This window comes from Heteronotia binoei, chromosome 11, assembly GCF_032191835.1.
Source record: "Heteronotia binoei isolate CCM8104 ecotype False Entrance Well chromosome 11, APGP_CSIRO_Hbin_v1, whole genome shotgun sequence".
NCBI classification, from domain to species: Eukaryota; Metazoa; Chordata; class Lepidosauria; order Squamata; family Gekkonidae; genus Heteronotia; species Heteronotia binoei.
In genome coordinates this window covers 22781511-22807360 of record NC_083233.1, presented here as the reverse complement: position 1 = coordinate 22807360, position 25850 = coordinate 22781511, and positions in this window count along the sequence as shown.

Genomic DNA, 25850 nt, shown 5'->3' with positions numbered 1-25850 from the left:
TAGTTCCCCATATTCTGGATCTTTAGCTGGGTCACCTCGTAATTCCTCTTGATGGACAAAGTGTAGTCTCCCCATTTGCTTTGGCTATCCCAGACCAGGAACCTCCCTGGTTTGCCTTTGGACGTCAGGTGCCCCTCGGCTTCTTTGCCTGTCAAGTGTCAATTGTACCACCTTTTCAAGGCAGGATTCTGGCAATTGAGGGGGTATTTCACCTCTATGATATTGCTGTTCTTCTCCCGCAGCAGACCCTGCTGTTCGGTGTAATACTGGACCAGCTCAGGCAAAGTTGTAAACTTCTAACCATAGAGGTCGTAGTAGTTCCCCATATTCTGGATCTTGATGTGGGTCACCTCGTCATTCCTCCTGATGGGCAAAGTGTAGTCTCCCCATTTGCTTTGGCTCTCCCAGACCAGGTAACTCCCTGGTTTGCCTTTGGACATCAGGAGCCCCTTGCAGCAGGTGTTCTTCTCTTGGGCTGGGTGGTTTTGCCTCAAGAAGCTGGACAGAGAGGGAAGGGGAGACAATTGAAAAAGAGAGAGTTTTTAAAAGCAACATAAAACCATGCCAACCATCTTCAATAGCACAGATATCATCATCATCATCATCATCATCATCATCATCATCATCATCATCATCATCATCATCATCATCATCATCATCATAGCTTCCTCTTTGAAGCAAGTGGCCAGGAGTACCGGAAAAACCAACACAACATGTGGCAGGTATGAATGAGCTTTCCTGAGTCACTTGGGATTGATGTGTCTAGTCTCACCCCTCGACTGGAGTCTCTCCTCTCAGCCCTCTTGGTGTCTCAGACCCACATCCACTCCCTCAACCACCTCACTAGATCTTCAGAGTTGTCTCTAGGTGTTTGTGACCGTTCAGGTCTTAACTGACTCACACACACACAGCCCTCTTGGCTGGTTTTGTCAAGCTTGCAGTCTCTGGAAGACTTCCCTGTCTCAGCCTCAAGCTCCTTCACAGGATCAGCTGCCCTCTCAGCCCTTCTAGCAGGCTCGAACTGACCCTCTCAGTCTCTGTCAGGTCCCCACTGACAGACTTCTCTGACAGGCACCTACTCTGTCAGAAGCCAACTTGACTGAATCTCCTGCCTCAGCAGTTTCTCTTACTCAACTTCTTTTCCCTCCCTGAGAGCCTGAGCCCTTTGCCCCCACCCTCAGGTCACCTGACGCAGGCCCTGTGTGTCTTCAGTTTATGCTTAACCCCTAGCTTTCCGTCACACCCCGGCACCGACACACACCAACACTTCCAGCGGCCCCTGCAAACCTCACCGCCCAGATCCGGCGCGTGGGAGTAGGCCAGGTAGGCAACCATCGAGGGTGCCTCCTGGCCTACAGGGGTGCTGGGGGGCCCCCTTGCCCCACCCTGCCGCTCTCAACTCCCCAGGTCTGTGCAAACCTGGGAAGCCGAGAGCAGGGTGGCGCATTGGCGTGTGCTTTCCTCTGAACCCTTGCAAGGGAAATTGGGTTCGGAGGAGAGCTAGCCTCGCCCCAGCCTCGCTTTGCTGGGTCTGCCTGGGGCAGGGGTGGGGGCGCGGCCAAGGGCACCAGAACTGCAGCCTCAGCTCTGTCGCCCCCACTTGCTTGTAAAGGGGGCATGGGGGAGAGAGGGGAACCACACCGCTTGGCTGGAGCTCTCTCCTGACTCCAGAGACGCAGGGCTGGCCCCACATCTTTGGCGGCAGCAAAACTGACTGCTTGTGCCCCCCCCTTCTCCGGGGGTCACTGGGGCCAGATCCATTCTCTCCTATGGCTCCACTGAATAGAATGGAGGGGGGGAGATCTCCTCCCTGCTTTTGCACCCCTGGGGAGGGAGAAAGCCCCTGGCTGCCTGAGCCTGTCTTGGGACATTCCAGCAGGCATGGGGGAAGAGATCCTACCCCTCGGGAGACTCCCAAAGGGTGGGGGAGCGCCTCTAGAGAGGGCTTCAGCCAGACGGCCCTTCTCTCCCCCCTGCCTCTTCATGCAGCCAAGCTCTGCAGGGGCCAATCACTGCCAGCGCGCCGTTTCAAGGGGAAACGGGAAGGAAGGGAATCGCCCGGCCTGGGGGGCAGGAACATTAGGCAGGCGAGGCCTGTCGTCCCTCTCCTGGAACTGGGAGGCCCTTGTTGGCCATGACAGGAGAGCAGACAGTGGGCTGGGCCTAGAAGGGGAAGCGAAAGGGAGGAGCCTCCGTGAGGGACCCAGGGGGAGAAAATGGCTGCCACTGACTTGGTATCGCCTCACCCTGGGACTGGCCGCTCTGCTCTCCTGCCCCTACTCCTCTGGATGGAAGAGAAGACAGACAGACAGACAGACAGATGTCAAAAAGAAATGGAGGGATTGCTTCTGGACTGCAGGTTCCCCGCCCCAGATGAGGTCTCAGGCTGGGAAGGGAAACCTGCCCTCTGTGGGAAGGGGCTTCCTCAGAAGGAGCCCGCTTTGGCCTGGCCTTGGACTGAAGAGACCCAGCAGCCTCTGGGCTGGTCCCTTTCAGCCACGTTTCAGAGGGGCACTCAGGAACCAGCTGAGGTGACCCGTGAGGGGCCTTGGTGTGGAGCAGGAGCAGCTTGGGCTCCTCTTGGGCTGCTGAGGACACACCTCTCTCCCTGCCCCCCCCATTTTGTGGAAACGGGCCTTACCTGTCTCCGGCAGGAGCTCCCTCATTTCCGGGGGGACCTCTCTGCCCTGCCACAGATGCCACAAACGGGCAGAGAGGGTGGCTCTGATGTCATCGCCCTGGAGGAGGGTGGGAAATGCCCCCAATGATTCCAGCCCTCCCTTTTCTCTCAGCAAACAGTTGAAAGGTTGGCCTCCTCCCCCTCCCCTCCACTCCCCTGCACAGCCCATTCTAGCTTCACCCAGATACTCACGTCTTCTTCCCCCCGGAAAAGCTCTTCTCCCCGGCCCAGGAGCGAGAAGAGAAGGAGGAGCCCTCCCTCTCTCACCCACTCCTGGGCCAGGCAGAAGGCCTGCTCCCACCCGGCGAGGAGGAACTCCTTCTGCTGCTCCTCGTTCAGGAGGGCCCGGAACACCTGAAAACAACAAGGCACCCTTGGAGTCCTCTCCCTTCTTTCCAGCTGAAGCCCTGGAGGCGGCTGCTCTCTGGAGTCTCTTCCTTTGGGTAGCCCAGCCTCCACCTTCCCTCCATCCCCTGCCTCCTTCCCTTGCCAATGGAGACCTGGAAGTCCCGGAGGCAGGGACGAGCCCCTTCTCTTTTGGTTAGGCTAGTAAGGGACTGGCACACTGAGGGTGCACAGAATTCAAGATGTCTGCCTGTTGAGCCGTGGCCTTCCTGAGGGAGACAGAGAAGGCCATCTCCCCCTTCACACCACTGCCCAAAGAATTCCCACAGCTGCCTCCCGGCCTTCCTGGGCAGGGAGGGGAATAAAGACCTCCCTCTTCCCCCTGGCCCCTCCCTCTCACAAAGACAAGGCCTTTCCAGCACCAGGGAGAATCCCAACACCTCTCCCACCATCGCCACCTGGAGGTAGCCCTCCCTCCGGGCCTCTTCTGGGTGCTCCGGCCAGCGGAGCACCCTGATGTTTCTCACCCCTGAGAAGAAGACAGACAGGAGGAGCTGAGATTGGGCTGCCTCACACAGAACAGCAGTGTTCCTTTCTGGCTGTTTGGCTGGGGGTCTTTCGTTCGCCTTGGGATGGGAACAGGTTTTGAGGCAAGGGGCTCTGAGCCCTCCTCTCTTGGACCCTGACTCTGACCCACTTCCCTGTCAGCGTGGCACTCTTCCAAGGCCAGAGCCCAGAAACCAGGCTTCGGAGTGGGACCGTCAAAGGGCTGTCCTGCGCTTCTCCCCCCCACCCCACCTTTTGGGGGAGCCATGAGGAGAAGTGGGAAGAGCATCCTGGAGGCTTGTTCAGGGAAAGGGTAGGAAACGGACTCTGTGGCCAGAGGTTGTGCCCTGATTGTACCAGTGTCAGAAAGGGGAGGATGGGCGACTGAGAAGGCTGCGGGTCCCCTCCAGCCCACACACTTACCCCGGTGGCGGAGCAGCAGTTGGTGGAGCTGGCCAATGACCTCCCTGGCTTTCCCCCGGATGTTTAGGTGGGGGTCCACCAGGGAGACGGCCAGCTCCACCACCAGGTGGCCCATGCTGCCGACAGTCATCTAGAGGAAGAGGAAGAAGAGGCACCGCTTGTAATTCTGCCGGGAGCGCAGGAGGCCCGTCCCAAAAGTTTAGTCCTGAAGCTCCCTTTGCTAGGGACTTCCCCAGGGCTTTGCCTCCATTTCCCTGGCCCACTGTCTGCCCCTTCATCCCATGGCCAGAAGGGATTCTCCAGCATTCCTCTCTTGGGCTGTGTGGTACAACGTGAGGTGAGAAGCTAAAGGGATGCTCAGCAAGATTGGGCTCTGGCCCCAAAGGCACAGTGGCTCGGCTGAGACCTGGGCAAGAAGCCCAGGAGAGAGACAGCACCTTGCACAATGGAGAGCTGGTCAGAGGGAGGAGAAGCCAGCCCTGCGCCCTTCAGCCTGAAGGAAGGGCAGCTGCAGAGAGGGGAGAGGGAGGCAAAGAGTCTTGGGTGTCTGCTGAAATTTCCTAGCTGGAGCCACACCGAACGAGCCAGAAAGAGGGCAGAGGTCTCTCGCCAGCGAGTCCAACGCAACGCCCATTTCGACAGGACTCTTCCCTACCCTGAGCTCTCCGTCCAAGGGGTTCCTCAGCGTGGAGAGGGGAGGCTGTCCCAGAGTCGGCCTGAAGGCGACTTGGAGGCCGGAGGCCCGGCCCTCATATTCCCGCTCCACCCTGGAGGGAAAGCAGCCAGGGCTTTGCTCCGCAGCTAGGGTTGCCAAGACCACTTCAAGAAATATCTGGGGACTTTGGGGGTGGAGCCAGGAGACTTTGGGGGTGGAGCCAGGAGACATTGGGGTGGAGCCAGGAGCAAGGGTGCGACCAGCACAATTGACCTCCAAAGGGAGTTTTGGCCATCACATTTAAAGGGACCGCACAGCTTTTAAATGCCTTCCTTCCATAGGAAATAATTAAGGAATGGGGCACCTCATTTTGGAGCTCATAGAATAGGACCCCTTGGTCCAAACTTTTTGAAACGTGGGGGGCAGATTGGGGAGAGATGCTGGATGCTATGTTGAAAATTTGGTGTCTCTACCTCAAAAAATAGCTCCACCAGAGCCCCAGATACCCAGGGATCAATTCTCCATTATTTCCTATGGGAATAAGTCTCCATAGGGAACAATCAATTGCCCAGCAGACATCTCCCTCCCCTCCTCCCGCTTTCTGAAGACCCTGAGCGGGGAGAGGGCCTCCAAACCGGGGGATCCCCTGCCCCCACCTGGGGATCAGGCAACCAACAGAGCAGGGAACAAGGGAGACACCTCCACCAAAAACCAGCCTCCAACAAATAGAACAAATGTTTATCAATCTAGCAAATGAAGCATGAAATAGACAAAGAGCGTGGCCTTTGTCTGTTGCTTCGAGGCTGGCTTTTGGCGGAGGGGGATCCCTTGTTCCCTGCCCCACCTGGGGATGGGCACCCCCCTCCGTAGCCCTTGAGGCCAGCCCTGGGAGTGGGAGAGGCCAGCTGCACCACCGGACTCCTCCCACTTACCTGGAGGGAGGGCAGATGCTGGGCTGCGTGGAGCAGGAGGGAGCTCGCTAGGGAGGCTGCCCGCGATCGAACATCGGGCCGTCCGCATTGCATCCAGTAGGCGAGATGCTGTGGAAGCAAGCGGCACCTTTTTCAACGGGGGCTCTGCTCCTGTGGGATTGCTGCCTGCATCCCTCCTGACCTTGGGCCTCAGGCCGAGCGATGGGGGGAGTGGTCTGCCAGCCAGGCGGGCTCTTTCTGGGAGAAGGTCTCCCGGGGGAGGAACGGAAGGGCTCCGAGGACCCCCCGCCAGTCAGGAGCTGGGGCCAACTTCAACACGTGGCCCACTCCAGCTTCCCACGGCTTTCCCCTGTAGGTAGGGGACTGTGAACCCTTCTCTATCAAGCTCCAGGCTCCCGACCCAAAAGAAAGAGCCCGGGGGCTGTGAGTGGGAGAGTGGTGCAGCCGTTAGAGCAGGGGGTGGCCAAACTGTGGCTCGGGAGCCACATGTGGCTCTTTCACACATATTATGTGGCTCTCCAAGCCCCCACTGCCTCGTCCGCCAGCTTGGAGAAGGCATTTCTCTCTCTAAATTATTTCTCCAAGCCAAATGGCTTGGAGAAGGCATTTAAAGTTAAAGTTGCTCCCTCCCCATCTGTCTTAGTTTCTTCCCTCCTTCCCTCCCTCCCTGCCTTGCGGCTCTCAAACATCTGACATTCCTGTCTTGTGGCTCTCGAACACCTGACATTTCTTCTCTATGGCTCTTATGTTGGGCAAGTTTGGCCACCCCTGGGTTAGAGTCCCTCTACAGCACAGTGGGTCACTTGGGGCCACTTCTGATGTCTCCGCCTCCTTTCCCTGCCAGGGGGGGGGAGCAGAAGAAGGGGAAGATGGCCGAGGCAGTGGAGAACAGGAGGTGGGGGCAGAAAGGGACGGTGGCAAGGAGGAGGTCAGGCTGAGCTTTCTGTGCCCAGGGGTCTTCTTCTAAGGGGACAGCAGGGAAAAGCCCCCTCGGCCAGCTGCACCGTCAAGAGGGGGAGTGGAAGGAAAAGAAAGGGGGCCCTGAGGCTCTTCCATGAGGGAGGGAGGGAGGGAGGGAACCCTCCGGTTCAGGGGGCTTGCGTGGCTCCCAGCTGGGGGCTCTTGGCCCCGTATCCCCAGGGAAGAAGCCACTGGCTTTGCTTTGGACCCTTAGGCATCGGGGGGGCGGGCTCCCGAGCAGCCGATGGAGGCGGGGGCCCAGTGGGGATGCAGCTGTGAGGCTTGCTCCCTCCCCCACCCAGCCTGCCTCAACGGGGGCCGCCATCTTCTCTCCTGCACACTTACTTGAAGTATGCCCACCAGATGCAATGCGGACGGGTCCTCTCCTAGCAGCTCCGGCAGCATCCGCAGGAGGCCCGCCTCCGCTTCAGCCTGCAGTCGCTGCAAGGAAGACGGAGCTGGTGAGGGGGTGCTGGATCCCCCTCCCTGCCTCTTCCCCGCAGCGCGCCTGGAAGGCCCGCCTCTCTCCTGCTGGAGGCAGGCCCATGGGGCTTGAGCACCCCGTCTCCGGGGCCTCTTTCCTTCCTCGTCTGAGAAGCGCAGCGCTCCCCAAAGCGCTCCAGGAAAGGCACGGCCTCAGGCGCCGCCGGACCAGCAGGCCCGTTTGCCACACCCTCGACCAGGCGAAGGGCAGGGAACCTACCTGGCCCGGGTGGTCGGCCCCGCCTGGGCCCCCATTGAGGGTGGTCCGGAGAGCCCAGGATACCACCCGGCCGCGAACCTCCTGCTCCAGGGGGGGCTGGAATCGGCTGTCAGGATGGAAGGGCAGGATTAGACTCCGTCCAGGAAGGGAGAGACACCTGTCCCCTGAGCCACCCCCCACTCCCTCACGGGCCACAAGGGGGCAGGGTCAGCTCAGAGCAGAAGGCCTCGGGGAAGAGAGCAAAGGAGCCTCCAGGAAGCCTGGAAGTTCTTCCCCTCAAGAACCAGGGGATCTTTCCCTTTTCCTGGCTCTGCCCCGAGGTCTCCCGCTTCCTCCCCTCCGCATCACTGAGCTCCCCTCTGTCTGACTGCTGGGGACAAAGTTCCCCTCCCCAGAAGGCGTACCTGATGCTGGAAATCACAGCCATCCCCTTGATGAAATTAGGGGATGGCTGGAACGCCGATTCCTGTAAGATGTCCTGCGAGAGACGGAGGGCAAAAGAGAAGAGGTCAGCGCTTCGTGGACTCTAGTGGGTCCCTTCCCGCCCCACACTCTCCCCTCCCTTCCCCACGCTGAGTCAGGCTCTTTTGCATCTCGGAGACCTGCTCAGGAGTCCTCAGGGCTCTCTGGGGAGAGAGGGATTCCACCCTGCCTTCCCCAAGCATTTCCAGGGCAGGAGGAAACGTGAAGGCTTGAACCATCTCCCTGCCACAAACACCACCCAGGAAAACAACCAATCAGGAGGCAGAATTCCACCCCCCAGCCCCTTCCCAGGCAGTCCGGGGCCCTCCCACCCACCCCCTTCTCACGAGGATGCTGGCCCAGAGTCTCACTCACCTTCACCGCCTCCCCCACGGCCTCCTTTGGAAAAGGCAGCGTCCTGTGCCCTGATCTCCTGCGGGCTTTGCAGGTGGTCTCAACAGCCCGCAGAAAATTGGCCTGTTGTTTCTTGGCCTGGACGTTATAAGAGGGAGGCTTTGAGCAAGGTGAAGGATGCCCTGTGGGTCCCTGCTGTGGGGCTGAGGGCAAGGGGGGTGGTCTACGCTTTCACTAGTGCTGAGAAGGGACCGGTCTCCCTGGAAATGAACCCCTCCCCATTGGCCAAGAGGGTCTGAAGAAGGGAGGCAGGGAAAGGGGTCACAACCCCCCTGGCCCGGAAGGTCTGGCCACCCCAGTCAGGGTCGCTTAGGGGCTGTTCATCTGTGGTTCCCTCGGAGGCCTCTGGGAGAGTTCCCAGCATCCTTTGCAGACAGAGGCCACCTGGAAGCAAATGTCCCTCTCTCCCAGAGGTGCCCGCAGCCCAGCGGTGGAGCTTTTGGACCCCCTCTGCAGGGGACGGGGGTTGTGGGGGGTTGAGGAACGCCCTGTTCTGCAAAGCCCCTCTTTCAGGGCAGCCGGCAGCTGTCTGGCAGGCCCCCTTCACCCCAAACCCTTCCTTGGGACCTGCAGCCTTCTGCTGCTCTAGAGATCCAACTCTGGAAGGGCCTGGAGCCCAAAAGGCAGGGCGTCCGTCTGCAACGTCTTGGGGTCTGCGGAGGCAAGGGCTCTGGAGGAGGCCCCTGTGCTGTGTGTGGGGGAGCTTACCTTATAATGGCCTGCGAGGTACCCCGCCACAAATTGAGCGGGGTCCCGGCGTTTGGGGCCCACCGATTCTCCTCCCGCTGCTGATGGTGGAGCTGTGGAGAGAGGGCCCGGAGAACAGAGTCTGGGACTCTTCTGTCCTTCTGCTGCCCAAGGTTTCCTCCCCACCAGCCCTTTCTGTTTGGCTCCCGGACTGGGTGTCGCTTCCAAGAGGCTGCTTGAGTGGCTCCGAGGGATGGGCAGGAAGCAGGCAGGGGGAGTGTCTCTCTGCCAGTCTCCCTGGGGATTTCGGGGGCTTTGGGCAGGGGCGGACTGGCCAGGCTGCCCTGTGGGCCCCTGAGGAAGTAGGCGTCCTTCAACATTAGAGAGCTTATTTAAAATGTTAATTGACCTTCTAGGAGCTTGAAAAGTTCCAATATAATAGAAGTTCTTTATCTCCTGGCAACCAATATATGGAGACCCAGTCCCTCTCTGGTCCTCCAGAGCACCTGGGGGCTGTGGGTGTTTCCAGCCCCTCTTTCCCCACAGGACTCCCAGAGTGCTGACAGGGATGCCGTCACTCCTTCCTGCTGCCTGCGCCCCTGGTGGGTGGGCTTCTGCAGTCCAGACTCCGCCTTTCCCTGAAGCCAGGGGGCCGACTCAAGGTTCTCGTGGCTTCTCTGAGACCTGGTCTCTTTTGGCCTCCCCCTTCCCCTCTTTTGCTAGCTAGCTGAGAAAACGGCCAATTCAGGCCCGGGAAGGCTCCTCAGTGTGGGACTTGGTCTTTGGTCCTGGAGGCGCCTCCTTTGCCAGCAGCATCAGCCCCCTGCGTTGGAGCAACAGCCTCCAGGGCCCTGATCGGAAAGCTCCTGTAAGGGGCTCTCAGGGGGGCAGAGGGAGGGCCCCAGAAGTCCCTGGCAGCCCCCAGGGATTCCTCAGCATGGCCAGCGAGGGCTGCCAGGTCTGACTTTGGGGGTGGAGCCAGGAGTAAGGGTGCAACAAGCACAACGGACTCCAAAGGGAGCTCTGGCCATCACATTTAAAGGGGCCATCCTCCTTTTCAAGCCTTCCCTCCATTTGGAAAGAATGGATAGGGGCACCTTCTTTTGGGGCTCATAGAATTGGACTCCCTGGTCTAATCTTTTCAAATCTTGGAGGTTGATTTGAGGAGAGGCACTGGATGCTATGCTGAAAATTTGGTGCCTCTACCTCAAAAAACAGCCCATCTGGAGCCGCAGATTCCCATGGATCAATTCTCCATTATCCCCTAGGGGGACCAGTCTCCATAGGGTATAATGGAGTGCCCAGCAGACATTTCCCTCCCCCCCCCCTGATTTCTGATGACCCTGAATCAGGGGGAAAGTCTCCAAACCAGGGGATCCCCTGCCCCCACCTGGGGATTGGCAACCGTACTGCCAGCTGACCCCAAGGAACAAAGAGGCGAGAAAGGAGTGCTCGTGTCGGAAACAGGAGGAGCCGGAGTCAAATCCCGAGCGCTTCTGACTTGGGGTGCTCAAGCCCCAGTGCCCATTTCCCCTGTTCCTTTTGCAGTGCAGAGATCCACAGCAGGGCTGGTGTTGGCAGCCTCCCCAGGGACTTCTTTTTTGGGGGGGGGGGGAAGCAGGTAAGACTCTCTTCCCTGCTGTGAGTTGGCTTCTGGACAACAGGCGGCTGCGCCCTTCCTTGGCATTTCTCCCTGCCAGTGTTCCCTCTAAGCTGAGTGAGCGTGAGCTAGCTCACAGATTTTTAGCCTCCAGCTCTCACCTTTTTGTCTTAGCTCAGGAAGGATGGCCCCAGGGCACAATAATTGATGCAGGAGCTCACCACTTTAATGCCAGGAGCTCCCAAAGTAGAATTTTTGCTCACAAGACTCTGCAGCTTAGAGGGAACATTGCTCCCTGCACTCTGCAAAGATCCCTGCTGGGCTCACAGTGTCCTCCTAAGTGTCCAGCAGGGGGCGTTTCTCTGCCCAGCAAAATCACTGAGGAATTTGCAGCACCCTGATGGATGACTGAGGACTGAAGCCTTGTTTAGCCATCGGAATCCAGATCATAGGAAGTAGGAGGCTATACAATTGTATTATAAGAGAAATGCCATTCAAAACTATAAACATCTACATTTAGTATATAATCAAGGAAGTCTTAAAAAAGATCCTGTCAATACTGTTTCTTCTCTAAGCCGATACATCCATCCTACTCAGTTTAACTATTACCCAAGAGTGGAAACGGACAAGGGAATGATAACATTCGTTGAGACAAGTAGAGTAGAGACATATCTGTTTAGAGTTAAAACAACACAGCTCTTACTTTCCAACTTTGCTGGGAATGCTCAGCCTCAGTGAGTAGCAAGACTGGGAGAGGGGGAAATGAACCGAAAGGGGTAAGGCGGGATGGGACTGGAAGAGTGAAGCTGGAGAGGGAGGAACGGGGAAGGCTAAACACAAAAGTAAGGTAGAGGAGGGAAGGGTGTACCAGGGAGGCGGGGAAGAAAGAGTGGCTGCCAGGGGAAGAGATGGGAGGGAGGGATAAGGTGGTGGAGGGGAGGGAGGGGGACGGCTGTAAGGACTACTGGGGAAATACGATGTGGGGGGGGGGAGGAAGAGGCAATGAGGTCTCCCATAGGTGCCCTATCTCTTCCAGTACAAAACAAGGACTAAACCTGTGGGGGCCGTTGTGGCACCCCCTGGGGCCCTCGAGCGGAAAGGTTCTCCTCACCCCAAGGGAGGCAGATCGGCCTGGTCCCCAAAGCGCTCCTCGTGGAGACCCTCCACGTGCCTGAGGACAAGGCGTGCCCCCCTTCCCGGCAGGCCCACCGCTTCCCTGCCCCCTCCCTGCTAGGGATGGCACTTGAGCCCAGAGGGAGGGTTTCCTTACCAGCAGCTGGCTTCCTCTGGCTGTCCACAGCCAGGGGGTCAACCTTGCCACGTCTGAAGACCGCCCTGGGCCTCTGAAGTCTAGAAGAGAGCACAGAGAAGGGGAGGAGTGGGCCTTGCAGCCACGGGGACTGCCATTTGTGGGCCAGGCCCTCTAGGTCCTCGGGATGAATTGCAGGGGGCAGCTGAGCGGGACTGGCTGGAACCTCTTGGTTGGGGCTCTGGGGTCCATCCAGCTGCCCTGGGGGCTCTCTCTCTCTCTCGGGGGCGGGGTGCAGGGGAAAGCCCCTATCCCTCCACAGTGGCCTGCTCCTTTCCAGCAGGCCAGATTCCTGTGTGGGTATTGCTCGTCTTTGGGTCAGCTTCCTGAGTTCTAGTGAAAGTCCAGGGTATGTGGAGACTCTCCATTCCCGTTTAGTCAGGAAGAGGACTGGGCAGTCTTTCCCGTGTGCAAAGGGCACAAGAAGCATAGCCAGCGTCAAGAGGGGATTGGATCAACATCTGGAGCAGAGGTCCATCCGTGGCTCTTATCACAGCCTATTGCTGGCACTCTCAGTCTGGGGCAGTGGTGCTCTGTATTCTTGGTGCTTGGCAGGGGACACAGTGGGAGGTCTTCCAGCCCCACTGGTGGACCTCCTGATGGCACTTGGGTTTTTTTTGGCCAATGTGTGACACAGTGTTGGACTGGATGGGCCACTGGCCTGATCCAACATGGATTCTCTGATGTTCTTATGTGACACAGAGTGTTGCACTGGATGGGCCATTGGCCTGATCCAACATGGCTTCTCTGATGTTCTTATGGCATCACCATCAGAGGCATCCTAACAGCAACCCTGTGAGGCAGGCCAGTATCTTCAGCTCTTCCCCCCCCCGCCCCGCCCCTTCCTGAAGGAGAACAGCTGAGGGGAGCTTTCCCTAGAGGAGCTGGGGACTATTGTAGGGTTGCCAGGTCCAACTCCAGACATATCCGGGGACTTTGGGGGTGGAGCCAGGAGCAAGGGTGTGACGAGCATGACTGAACTCCAAAGGGAGTTCTGGCCATCACATTTCAAGAGACAGCTGGCCTTTTAAATGCCTTCCCTCCATTTGGAAATAATGAAAGATAAGGGCACCTTCTTTGGGGGCTCATAGAACTGGACCCCCGGCCCAATCTTTTTGAGGCGGGGTGTTTTGAGGAAAGGCACCAGATGCTATGCTGAAAATTTGGTGTCTTAAAATGAGGACTCAGCATGCTGGGGGTGGGGGGGAGTGTAGATGACTGGAGAAGCCAATGCCAAACCACCCCATTAAAAAGTCTGCTGTGAAAACGTTGTGATGCGACGTCACCCCAAAGTCAGAAGTGACTGGTGCTTGCACAGAGGACTACCTTTACCTTTACCTTGACCAAATAAAATAGCCCCTCCAGAGCCCCAGATACCCACAGATCAGTTCTCCATTATAACTTATGGGAATCGGTCTCCAAAGGGTATAATGGAGTGTCCAGCAGACATCTCCCTCCACAACCCCTGTGTTGTGATGACCCTGAAGTGGGGAGAGGACCTCCAAACCGGGGGATCCCCTCCCCCTTCCTTGGGATTGGCAGCTCCAGCCCCATCAGAGCTCAGCTGTTACAGCTCACCCATTTCCAGGAGTAGTGCCTTCTTTTTGGGAACCCAAACCCGTGGGAAACAGAACAGATCTCAGAGGGCCGCTTCCTGAGGCAGAGTCATGGCCAGCTCAGAGCGGCCTCCAGGGCTTGGACTCCAGGTCTCCTTCTCTCTCTAAGGAGGGGCTCGTATGAGAAGGAATGGCCGAACATCAGGCTGAGGTTTCCTCCCCACCACCCAAGGAGAACGCCACCTTGGAGTGTTGCAACAGATGCTGAGCATCACTTTTGGGACCACCCCCTGCCGCCTTGGTGGGGGAGTGGGAGAGAAAGAGGAGCAGAATATGGACATGGCAGCAAAATGCAGAAATCCCACTTACACTTTTCTGTGTCTTGTTAACATTCTCAACCAATTTGGCCAAAAAATCACTACTGCACCAATTTGAATTCACCAATTCAAATCCCACTTACATTTTTTGATGTTTTCTCATCTTTGACAAACAAAAGAAATTTTCAATCCAACTTCCTCAACTACTCTACAACCCACAAAGGTCAATGGCTGGGCCATGGCCCAGTTCACCAGCAGAGGGGTGAGGTCACAGTAGCCTGGTGGCTGCTTTTCACCCAGTGGAAGTTTTGGGATCATTGTCAAAGGCATCCCCACATAGAGTAGGAGGCAGTCACCTGACTTTGATGTGATTGCTGCGGACGTAGCTGGGGAAATTTCTGGAGCAGATAGAAGGGGCTATATACCCTGGAGGAGATCTGGGTTTGATTCCCCACTCCTCTATTGCACCTGCTGGCCGAGTGTCTTGTCTGGATTGAGCTTAAGTTTATTGGCCTCATCCATTGAATTGGGCCCATGTGGATTGGAAAGGAATGGCTTCTTCTGATGGAAACCCCAAGTGCTCTTGGTGGCATTCTTGAGCTGGGTAAGGTTGAGGGTTTTGTCTGGAGCCACCTCTTTCAGTGCAAGCAGGAGAGTCGCCTGGGGGCTGCACCCTCTGCCCATTGACATTTCTGATAAAAGTGGTCGTTAGGAGTGACTAAAATTGTGTGCCTCTCCTATGGCTTCAAATCCCACCAACATTTTTTGATTTCTCATTTTTATAAATGCAGCCATCTTCAATGACTAACTGTCACCCACAAAGCTAACCAAGTGGCCAACACCCAGTTCACCAGCAGGGGGGTGAGGTCACAAAGGAGGGCGTGGCCCTGTCACTTAGCAACCAGGCACAACAATGCCCAAGCTGATGTCTCCCTCTAGCCTGCGTTTCCATCCACAGGATGCATTTTCTGTATCACACCCAGGTCTGGCTTTGGAGTCAGGAGACATTTTGTTATCAGTGGGGATGTTTGTGAGTGTGAGAGTGTGTTTTGAGGGGACTGTAGCAAGATCTCCACCCAGGGCCTTAAAGGCTAGAAGCAGCACGTTGAGTTGTGCCTGGACACAGATGGGGAGCCAGGGCAGCGCTTTCAGCACAGGGGGACACACACGGGATCCCTGCAACACACCTCTGGCAGTAGCTTGCTGGCTGCTATTTCACCTGATTGAAGTTTTGGAAGGATTGTCAAAAGCATCCCCACACAGAGCACGGCACAGTAATCTGACTATGATGTGATTGCTGCGTACAGATGATGATTTTTGAGGAACGGATGTAGCTGGAGAAATAGCTGAAGCAGATACAAGGGGCTACATGCCCCCCCCCTGCCGAGGAACCTGAACCTCCCACCGTAAGGGGATTGGTGTCATGCCTGCCCCAGACCCAGCCCCTGCTAACTCTGAGCAGGTGCCTGCCCCTGACCCAGCCCCTGCTCAGAGCAGGAGCCACCTGAAACTGATCAGGCCACATCGGGCCCTAGCTCATCCCCTCCTGAATCTCCACCACCTGTGAGCCGGCTCCGTGAAAGGAGACGGCAGGAGTTTAGAAACAGACGGAGAGAAGCACGCATGCGGGGGAGGAGAGATCTAAGCCCGGAGTACTAACGAGGTAACAAGCCAGCACAGTATATCTGTAACCCTGGCCTTAGGGCAAACTGTGCTGGCAACGAACGATCCTACTCGGACGTGACCCCGCCCTGCACCCTCTTGCCTGCTGAGAGAACCCGTGTGCTCCTGACCCGGCTTGAACCTTGGACTTGGAACTGGACTCTGATTTTGCTCTGTGGACTGACTTAGGTACTTTGACTATATTCGGCTTGCTTCCTCTGGCTTTTGACCCTCTGCATTCCTGTGACGACGCGCTCTGTTTCTCCCTTCGGCCGGACTGATTTATGGTGTTGACTAATTAGGACTGAAAGATAACGTTTGTGCTGCTCCTTGAAAGAGCCCCAGCCGGCTGCAAACGCTCTGGCCGACTGCCAGGACATCAGCAGCCATCCGTCTCTACCTGAAGGTCCGAGTCGTGACAGCTTGCCAGCACCCATAACTCACCAGGCTCCCCCATGACTGAACAAGCGGCAGGAGGCGTGGACCCCCTGTCGGGGCTCCTAGACCAGGTGCAGCAGCTGACGCAGGCTGTAATTACACTCCAGCAACAGACTGCTTCCAATGCTACGGCCCTGGCTATTGCAGCAGCTCCTCGCTCCCGCTGCCCGGTGAGTGTTCCTGACAAGTTTGAAGGGAGCCTGGAAGATTTCCCTGCCTTCCTCGCCCAATGTGAACTGTACATTGAGATAAGGCAGAGCGATTTCCCTACAGACAAGACCAAGGTCTGTTTTATTTTGAGCCTGCTTAAAGGGCAAGCGGCCAAATGGGCTACTCCCCTGCTGCTGGAATCATCACCGCTGCTAGCAGATTACCCCCGTTTCAAGGCACATTTCACGGCTGCTTATGCCAACCCCGTGCGAGCTGAGACGGCCAACCGCAAGATACGGGCTTTGCACCAAGGCCAAAACTCTGTGTCTCACTACACCACGGAATTCCAGTTATTGGCTCAAGACCTGGCCTGGAATGAAGCTGCCTTAGTGGACCAATATACTGAGGGACTCTCTGATGTTATCCTGGATGAACTGGCCCGCAGTGACCGACCAGCCGCCCTACAAGACTTGATCCTGTTGTGCCTGCGCATTGATGGGCGGCTGCAAGGTCGACGCCAGAGGCAGAAAAGGGGCAACACCCCAACAAGGGTCCCCACAGCTACTCCCGCTCCAGGTACCCTAGCTCTTCCTCCAGCTGCAGAACCCATGCAGCTGGGCGTCGCCCGCCCTTGCCTGACTCCCGAGGAGAAGCACCGACGGCGCAACCACAACCTGTGCCTGTATTGTGGGGAAGCCGGCCATTTTGCAAGCACCTGTCCGGCCAAATCCAAGCGCCCCACAAGCTCTGCTGCGCCAGTAAAAGGCCAGCCCCAGGTCTAGTTGGAGCTCGTGACCTGGGGCACTTCCTAAGATCCTCCAGCTCCGTCTACCCACCACCTACCCCGTTCCTGATCCCGATTCGTCTGCAGCTCCTCGACGGTCGGTGGGTCTTCGTCCATGCCATGTTGGACTCAGGGGCTGCCTGCCGCTACATGGACAGCCTCTTTGCCAAAGAGCATGGCATCCCCATCCGGGAAAAGAAGACCCCTACCCTGGTTGAGGCCGTGGACGGTCGTCTGCTGCGCTCTGGACCCGTCCGCCACGAGACTCAACCACTCGTCCTATGGGTCCAGCAACACCAAGGGAAACAGACCTTTGACCTGGCCCGCATGCCACGCTTTCCCGTCATACTAGGCCTGTCCTGGCTCCAGGCCCACAATCCTCACGTGGACTGGGTGCAACGAGAACTGCGATTTCCCGGTGCCCCTGCGTCATGTTCCACGCTACAACCGGCTCCGGCTCCTGTGCCTCCTGATACTCGACCCAGCTCTTCGCTCCCCACCAGCCTCCTGGGGGCCGCCACCACACTACCAGCTCCCAACCAGGAGTTCGCAGACGTCTTCGACGAAAAGGAAGCAGACCAGCTTCCCCCACATCGGCCCTATGATTGTGCCATTGACCTAATGCCCGGCGCCCCACTACCAGCAGGCCGCCTCTACCCCATGGCGGACCCGGAGTTGGCTGCCCTACGGGAGTACTTGGAGAAGAACTTGGCCCGAGGGTTCATTCGCCCCTCCACCTCGCCCTTGTCCTCGCCCGTCCTGTTCGTAAAGAAGAAAACCGGGGACTTGCGGCTCTGCAATGACTACCGGGCACTCAACAAAATCACCATCCGGAGCCGTTACCCGCTTCCACTGATTCCGGAGCTCCTTGACCGCGTAAAAGGGGCTACCATCTACACCAAGCTCGACCTTCGAGGGGCCTACAACTTGGTTCGTATTAAAGCCGGAGACGAGTGGAAGACCGCTTTGGTACCAGGTATGGCCAGTACGAACACCTGGTCATGCCATTTGGGCTCACAAATGCCCCCGCCGTGTTCCAACGGTTCATGAACGACGTGTTCCGTGACCTGCTGGACCGGTTCCTGATTATTTACCTGGATGACATTTTGGTCTACTCCACCTCTGAGCAGGAGCACGTCCAACACGTCCGACAGGTGCTACAGCGGCTCAGAGCTCACCGCCTGTACGCAAAGCTAGAGAAATGCGCCTTCCACCTCCCGTCGGTCGAGTTCTTGGGGCACATCATCTCCCCCCAAGGAACTCAGATGGATCCAAAGAAGGTTGACACCATCCTCCAGTGGCAGGCCCCTCAAAATCGGAAGGACGTCCAGCGCCTCCTGGGCTTCGCCAATTATTACCGGCAGTTCATCGCTGGCTACGCCAACCTAACCAATCCCTTGACTCGGCTCCTCCGCCCCAAGGAACCCTTCCAATGGACCCCGGAAGCTGACCAGGCTTTCCACGACCTCAAGCGCAGCTTTTCCTCCAGTCCCCTCTTGCGATACCCTGATCCCCGCTTGCCTTTCATGGTGGAAGCAGACGCCTCCAATGTGGCCATCGGAGCCGTGCTCTCCCAGCGGGATGACCCCAGTCAGCCATGGCAACCCTGCGCTTACTACTCCCGGCAGCTCTCCGCCGCCGAACGCAACTACACCATATGGGAGAGAGAACTCTTGGCCATCAAAGTGGTTTTCGAGGAGTGGCGTCACCACCTTGAAGGAGCAAGACACCCGGTCCAAGTATTCACTGACCACCGGAACTTGGAACACCTGCAGACCACCCGCCGGCTGAACCAGCGACAGATCCGGTGGTCCCTGTTCTTTTCACGGTTCAACTTCACCATCTCCTACATCCCGCACACCCAAAACCAGAAAGCCGACGCTCTGTCCCGCCGGCCAGACTATGACACCCCTAGTGCTACCGAAGCCCCCAAGGCTAGCATCCTGCCACCTACGGACTTTGCCGCCACCCTGACTGCACCCGCCTTGGTGGCAGAGATACAGGCCAGTCAGGCCACCGACCCCTGGGCCCAGAAGCACCTGCAGGAACCTCAGCAAGACCCTGCCGGAGAACTGACCACCCGGGATGGGCTGCTCTACCATCGGGAGCAGTTGTACGTCTCTCCAGGACCTCTCCGATCCCGCATCCTCCGCCTCACCCACGATGCACCCCCGGCCAGCCACTTCGGGCAACACAAAACCGCCCATCTGCTGACCCGAGACTTTTGGTGGCCTCGCGTCCGAGCGGACGTTAGTCGGTACGTGGCTTCGTGTGAGATCTGCCGCCGCCGCGCTAAAAACGTACCCGCCAAGCCCTCCGGTCTCCTGCAGCCACTTCCTACTCCCGCCGGTCCCTGGGACGTGGTGTCCATGGACTTCATTGTAGATCTACCTCGATCCCAGGGCCACACCTGCATTTTCGTTGTGGTGGACCTGTTCACCAAGATGGCCCATTTTGTCCCCTGCGCCAAAGTGCCGTCGGGGCCGGAAACCGCCCAGCTCTACCTGAACCACGTCTTCCGCCTGCACGGGTTACCCAAGCAGATTGTCTCGGATCGGGGCCCGCAATTTACCTCCCGCTTTTGGCAGGCTTTCCAGCAAGGTTTGGGGACGGAGCTTCACTTGTCGTCCGCCTACCATCCCCAGACCGACGGCCAGACTGAGCGCACCAACGCAACCCTGGAGCAGTACTTGCGCTGTTATACCAGTTACCAACAAGATAACTGGGTCTCTCTGCTACCCCTGGCAGAGTTCGCCTACAACAATGCGGTACACAGCTCCACACAGACCACACCGTTTGCGGCCAACTACGGACTGCACCCCCGGTTCTTCCCTCCGCTCGGCCCGTCCGCCGATGTTCCCGCAGCGGACAACCGGATCGAGGAACTCCATGCGCTCCATGACCTCCTGCGCGCCCAGCTCCAGCGCGCCAAAGACGCCTACAAACTGGCCGCAGATCGGCATCGCCAGGAGGGAGCCCCCCTCAAGGTCGGGGATTCCGTCTGGCTCTCTACCCGGTATACCCAGGACATCAGCAGCCGTCCGTCTCTACCTGAAGGTCCGAGTCGTGACAAGAGGAAGTGGCTACTGAAGTGCTTCTCTGCTTTCTTCTCAGGACGTGGATTTGTGGATTTGGCCAACCTAAGAGACTCCTTCCTGCCAGTGGGCTTGTGCTGGACACTTTGCACAGCAGAGACACCGTCCACGTGACAGGCCTGACATAGGGAGGGAGCTGCGTAATGGCGGAGACTGTGCCACATCGTAGGCAGGAGCCGAGGAAAGCCATGAGATCAGGCAGGCCAAAGGAGAAATCAGTAGACCATGTTCGTCCCCCCCGCTCCAGGGCTTGGCTTCCAGGTCTCCTTCTCTCTCTAAGGAGGCGCTCGTATGAGAAGGAATGGCCAAACATCAGGCTGAGGTTTCCTCCCCACCCCCACGGAGAAGGCCATCTTGGAGTGTTGCAACACATCCTGAGCATCACTTTTGGGACCACCCCCTGCCAACTTGGTGGGGGTGAGGGAGGTAGGGTGGCCAGATCGTCCCGGTTGCCCGGGAAAGTCCCGGGCTCCTTCCTTCCTTCCTCCTTCCTTCCTTCCTTTCTTTCTTCCTTCCTCCCTCCTTCCTTCCCTCCTTCCTTCCTTCCTTCCTTCCTTCCTTCCTTCCTTCCTTCCTTCCTTCCTTCCCTCCCTCCCTCCTTCCCTCCCTCCCTCCTTCCTTCCTTCCTTCCTTCCTCCCTCCCTCCTCCCTTCCCTCCCTCCCTCCTTCCTTCCTTCCTTCCTTCCTTCCTTCCTTCCTTCCTTCCCTCCCTCCTTCCTTCCCTCCCTCCTTCCCTCCCTCCTCCTTCCTTCCTTCCTTCCTTCCTTCCTCCCTCCCTCCTCCCTTCCCTCCCTCCCTCCCTCCTTCCTTCCTTCCTTCCTTCCTTCCTTCCTTCCTTCCTTCCTTCCTTCCTTCCTTCCTTCCTTCCTTCCTTCCTTCCTTCCTTCCTTCCGTGGCTCTCAAATATCTGATGTTCATGTCTTGCGGCTCTCAAATATCTGACCTTTATTCTGTGTTGCTCTTTTGTTAAGCAACTCTGGCCACCCCTGGAGTAGACAACACTGACTTTGGTGGACCCAAGCACTGATTCAGTGTAAGGGAATCTTGCTGAATCATTTGCCAAAACATTTTAGCCCTTTCACAAGTCCACCACATATGGTAGAAAGAACCTTCATGCTTTTTACATTTCCAACACCTATCTGGCATCTTGTTGTTCATCTTTGCTAATTTTTTTGGAGTCATATACCATCTATACATCATCTTAAAGCAGTTTTCTTTAATACTATGACATGTTGCGAGTTTCATAGAATTTTTCCACAAATATTCCCAAGATTCCATCTTTATTTCTTTATTTACATTAATTGCCCATTTTATCATCTGAGATTTCACTACTTCATCTTCTGTAGACCATTGTAAAAGTAATTTGTATACTTTTGAAATTAATTTCTCATTATCTCCAAGCAGAACTCTTTCCATTTCTGTTTGCTCCTTATTCCTTCAGTTTTGATATCATTCTCCACCAAACTTTTTATTTGTTGCATTTGAAACCAATCATACTTATAACTCAGTTCTTCTGCAGTTTTCAATTCTATTTTTCCACTTTGTATTTTTAGTAGCTGATTGTATGATAGCCGTTTTCCTTCGGCTGTCTTAGCCGTTATCTTTATCACTTCGGCTGGCACTATCCACAAAGGTCTCCTCTCATCACCATATTTCTTATACTTTATCCATACATTTAGTAGATTACTTCTTATATAATGGTGAGAGAAAAGGCCATCCATCTTCTTTTTTCCATAGTATAAGTATGAATGCCAGCCAAATTTTTTTCCATGGCCTTCCAACATTAAAAGTTTTTTATTTGACAATGTTATCCATTCTTTCATCCATACTAAACAAACTGCTTCATGATACAATTTCAAATCTGGTAATTGAAATCCACCTCTCTCTTTTGCATCTGTCAAGATTTTCATTTTAATCCTTGGTTTCTTCCCAGCCCACACAAATTCTGAAATTTTCCTTCGCCATTTATCGAACTGCTTAGCATCTTTCACAATGGGAATAGTTTGAAACAGATACATTATCCTTGGTAGAATACTCATTTTTATTGCAGCTATTCTGCCCAGCAATGACAAATTGAGCTTATTCCATTTTAGCACATCTTCCTCTATTCTACGCCATAACTTCTCATAATTATTTTTAAACAAGTCAATATTTTTCATTGTTATCTCTACCCCTAGGTACTTTACTTTAGAGGTAACTTCACAGCCCGTTAGTCTTTGTAATTCTTGTTGTCTATTTATCTGCATATTCTTACACAGAATTTTAGATTTTTCTTTATTTATGTAAAGTCCCGCCAACTCCCCAAACTCTTGTATTTTCATTAATAACAAAGGTGTAGTTTGTATGGGGTTTTCATTTATAAACATTATATCATCAGCAAATGCTCTGTACTTATAGGTATAGCCTTTTATTTGTAATCCTTCTAGATCTTTTTCTTCTTGAATCTGCATCAATAAAATTTCAAGAGTCATTATGAACAACAATGGTGAAAGCGGGCAACCTTGACTAGTACCTTTGCTGATATTCATTTCTTCTGTAAGATCTGCATTCACACACAACCTTGCCCTCTGTTCAGAATATATTGCTTTTATCATTCTTATAAAGCTTTCTCCAAGCTCCATCTTATCCATTACTGCTGTCACGGCCCGAGTCTCTGACACGAAGCTGCGGCTGCTATCGTCCTGGCAACGAGCCAGGACCTCTCGCAGACAGCCCAGGCGAAGCACAGGGAGTGGTCGTAAAACAGTCCAGTTGATTGATAACGTAAACAGGCAGGCTGGAGGGTGAGACGGAAGCTTGGTCAGGGAAGCCGAGAGTCAGGAGCCGGGGAGCCGAGCCGAAAGTCAGAAGCCGGGAAACAGAGCCGAGAGTCAGAAGCCGGGAAGCAAAGCCGAGATCAAACGATACCTAAGCCAGTCCGATAAGCAAAGCCAGAGTCCAGAATACCAGTCTATGGGTCAGGCCGGGTCAGGAATGCACAGGTTCCTTCCGAAGCAAGGGGTGCGAGACGCAGACACATCCAAGGGTGTTCGCTTGTTGCCAGCACAGTTTGGCCTGAGGCCAGGATCCCAGATATACTGCTGGCTAATTGGCTCGTTAGAACTCCGGGCTCAGATCTCTTCTAGCCCGCATGCGCGCCTCTCTACGCCTGTTCCTGAATTCCAGGCGTCTCCTCTCGCGCAGGCGGGCCCCAGGTGTTGGTGAGTCTGGGGGAGATGAGCTAGTACCTGGTGTGGCCAGATTGGTTTCAGGTGGCCCCTGCTGCTGGCTGGCTCCTTCAGGACTTACGTCCTCTGTTGCTGAAGGCATCTGCACAGCAGGGGCGGGGTCAGCAGCAGGCACCTGCTCTGAGTCAGCAGGGGCAGGCACGACACTATCCCCCCCCTCAGGCCCCCCCTCATCCAAGCCGCCTGGCTTATCTGGGTAGGCCTCATGAAACTGCCGGAGCAGGTCAGGGGTATGCAGGTGGGCAGCCGGTTCCCAGGAGCGATCCTCGGGAGGGTAGCCTTCCCAGTCCACCAGGTACTGGAGTTGACCTCGGTGCAGCCGGGAGTCTAGGATCTGGTGGACTTCAAACTCTTCCTCATCGTCCACCAGCACCGGTGGCGGAGGCGGTGGTGGAACGTCCCTGTTTGGGTCCGGCGCTGCCGCTGGTTGGAGGAGGGAGCGGTGGAATACGGGGTGTATCCGGAGGTGGGCCGGAAGGCGTAGGCGGAATGCCACGGGGTTGACTTGCGCCTCTATGGGGAAGGGCCCGATGAACCGATCGGTTAGCTTGGAGGACCGGCCAGGAGTCCGGAGGTACCGGGTCGAGAGCCAGACAGAATCTCCGACCTTGAGGGGGGCTCCGTCCTGGCGATGTCGGTCCGCGGCCAGTTTGTAAGCGTCCTTGGCGCGCTGGAGCTGAGTGCGCAGGAGGGCGTGGAGCGCGTGGAGTTCCTCAAGTCGGTCGGTGGCTGCGGGAACGTTGGCGGAGGGGCCGAGCGGAGGGAAGAATCGGGGGTGCAGTCCATAGTTGGCGGCAAACGGCGTGGTCCGCGTAGAGCTGTGGACTGCGTTGTTATACGCGAACTCTGCCAGGGGTAGCAGAGTGGCCCAGTTGTCTTGCTGATAGCTGGTATAGCAGCGCAAGTACTGCTCCAAGGTGGCGTTGGTCCGCTCGGTCTGCCCGTCGGTCTGGGGATGGTAGGCGGAAGACAGGTGTAGTTCTGTCCCCAAACCGTGCTGGAAGGCCTGCCAAAAGCGGGATGTGAATTGTGGGCCCCGATCCGAGATGACCTGCGTGGGTAACCCGTGCAGGCGGAAGACGTGGTTTAGGTACAGCTGGGCAGTCTCCGGCCCGGATGGTACTCTGGCACAGGGGACGAAGTGGGCCATTTTGGTGAACAGGTCCACCACAACGAAAATGCAGGTGTGGCCCTGGGATCGTGGCAGGTCTACGATAAAGTCCATGGACACCACGTCCCAGGGACCGGCGGGAGTCGGCAGGGGTTGCAGGAGACCGGAGGGCTTGGCCGGTACGTTCTTGGCTCGGCGGCAGACCTCGCAAGAAGCCACGTAGCGACTAACGTCCGCTCGGATGCGAGGCCACCAGAAGTCCCGGGTCAACAGATGGGCGGTCTTGTGCTGCCCGAAGTGCCCAGCCGGGGGGGCATCGTGGGCCAGCCGGAGGATGCGGGATCGGAGAGGCCCGGGAGGGACGTACAACTGCTCCCGATGGTAGAGCAGCCCATCCCGGGTGGATAGTTCTCCGGCAGGGTCTTGCTGCGGTTCCTGCAGGTGTTTCTGCGCCCACGGGTCGGTGTCTTGGCTGGCCTGTATCTCGGCCACCAGGGCGGGTGCGGTCAGAGTGGCGGCAAAGACCGAGGGTGGCAGAATACTAGCCCTGGGGGCTTCGGTGGCACTAGAGGTGTTATAGTCCGGCCGGCGGGACAGAGCGTCGGCTCTCTGGTTCTGGGAGTGCGGGACGTAGGTGATGGTAAAGTCAAATCGTGAGAAGAACAGGGACCACCGGATCTGCCGCTGGTTCAGCCGGCGGGTGGTCTGCAAATGTTCCAGGTTACGATGGTCGGTGAAGACTTGGACCGGATGCCTGGCCCCCTCAAGGTGGTGGCGCCAGACCTCAAAGGCCACCTTGATAGCCAGGAGCTCTCTCTCCCAAATGGTGTAATTGCGTTCGGCAGCCGAGAGCTGCCGGGAGTAGTAGGCGCAGGGCTGCCATGGCTGGCTAGGCTCGTCCCGCTGGGAGAGCACGGCTCCGAGGGCCACATTGGAGGCGTCCGCTTCCACCATGAAGGGCAAGCTCGGGTCAGGGTACCGCAGAAGGGGACTGGAGGAAAAACTCTGCTTGAGCTGGCGGAAGGCCCGGTCGGCTTCGGGGGTCCACTGAAAGGGCTCCTTCGGTCGGAGGAGTCTGGTCAAGGGCTTGGTGAGGTCGGCGTAGCCCGCGATGAATTGCCTGTAATAATTGGCGAAGCCCAGGAGGCGCTGGATGTCCTTCCGACTTCGAGGGGCCTGCCATTGAAGGATGGCGTCGACCTTCCGCGGATCCATCTGGGTTCCCTGGGGGGAAATGATGTGCCCCAGGAACTCAACGGACTGGAGGTGGAAAGCACATTTCTCCAGCTTGGCATACAGGCGATTGGCTCGGAGTCGCTGTAGCACCTGGCGGACGTGGTGGATGTGCTCCTGTTCGGATGCAGAGTAGACCAAAATGTCATCTAAATAAATGATCAGGAACCGGTCTAGCAGGTCACGGAAAACGTCATTCATAAAATGTTGGAAGACGGCGGGGGCATTGGTGAGCCCAAAGGGCATGACCAGATGTTCGTATTGGCCATACCTGGTGCCAAAAGCGGTCTTCCACTCATCCCCGGCTTTGATACGAACCAAGTTGTAGGCCCCGCGAAGGTCGAGCTTGGTGTAGATCGTGGCCCCTTTGACGCGGTCGAGGAGCTCAGGGATCAGTGGGAGCGGGTAGCGGTTCCGAATGGTAATCTTATTGAGGGCCCGGTAGTCGTTGCAGAGTCGCAGGTCCCCGGTCTTCTTCTTAACGAACAGGACAGGTGAAGACAGGGGCGAGGTGGAGGGTCTAATGAACCCTCGGGCCAAGTTCTTGTCCAAGTACTCCCG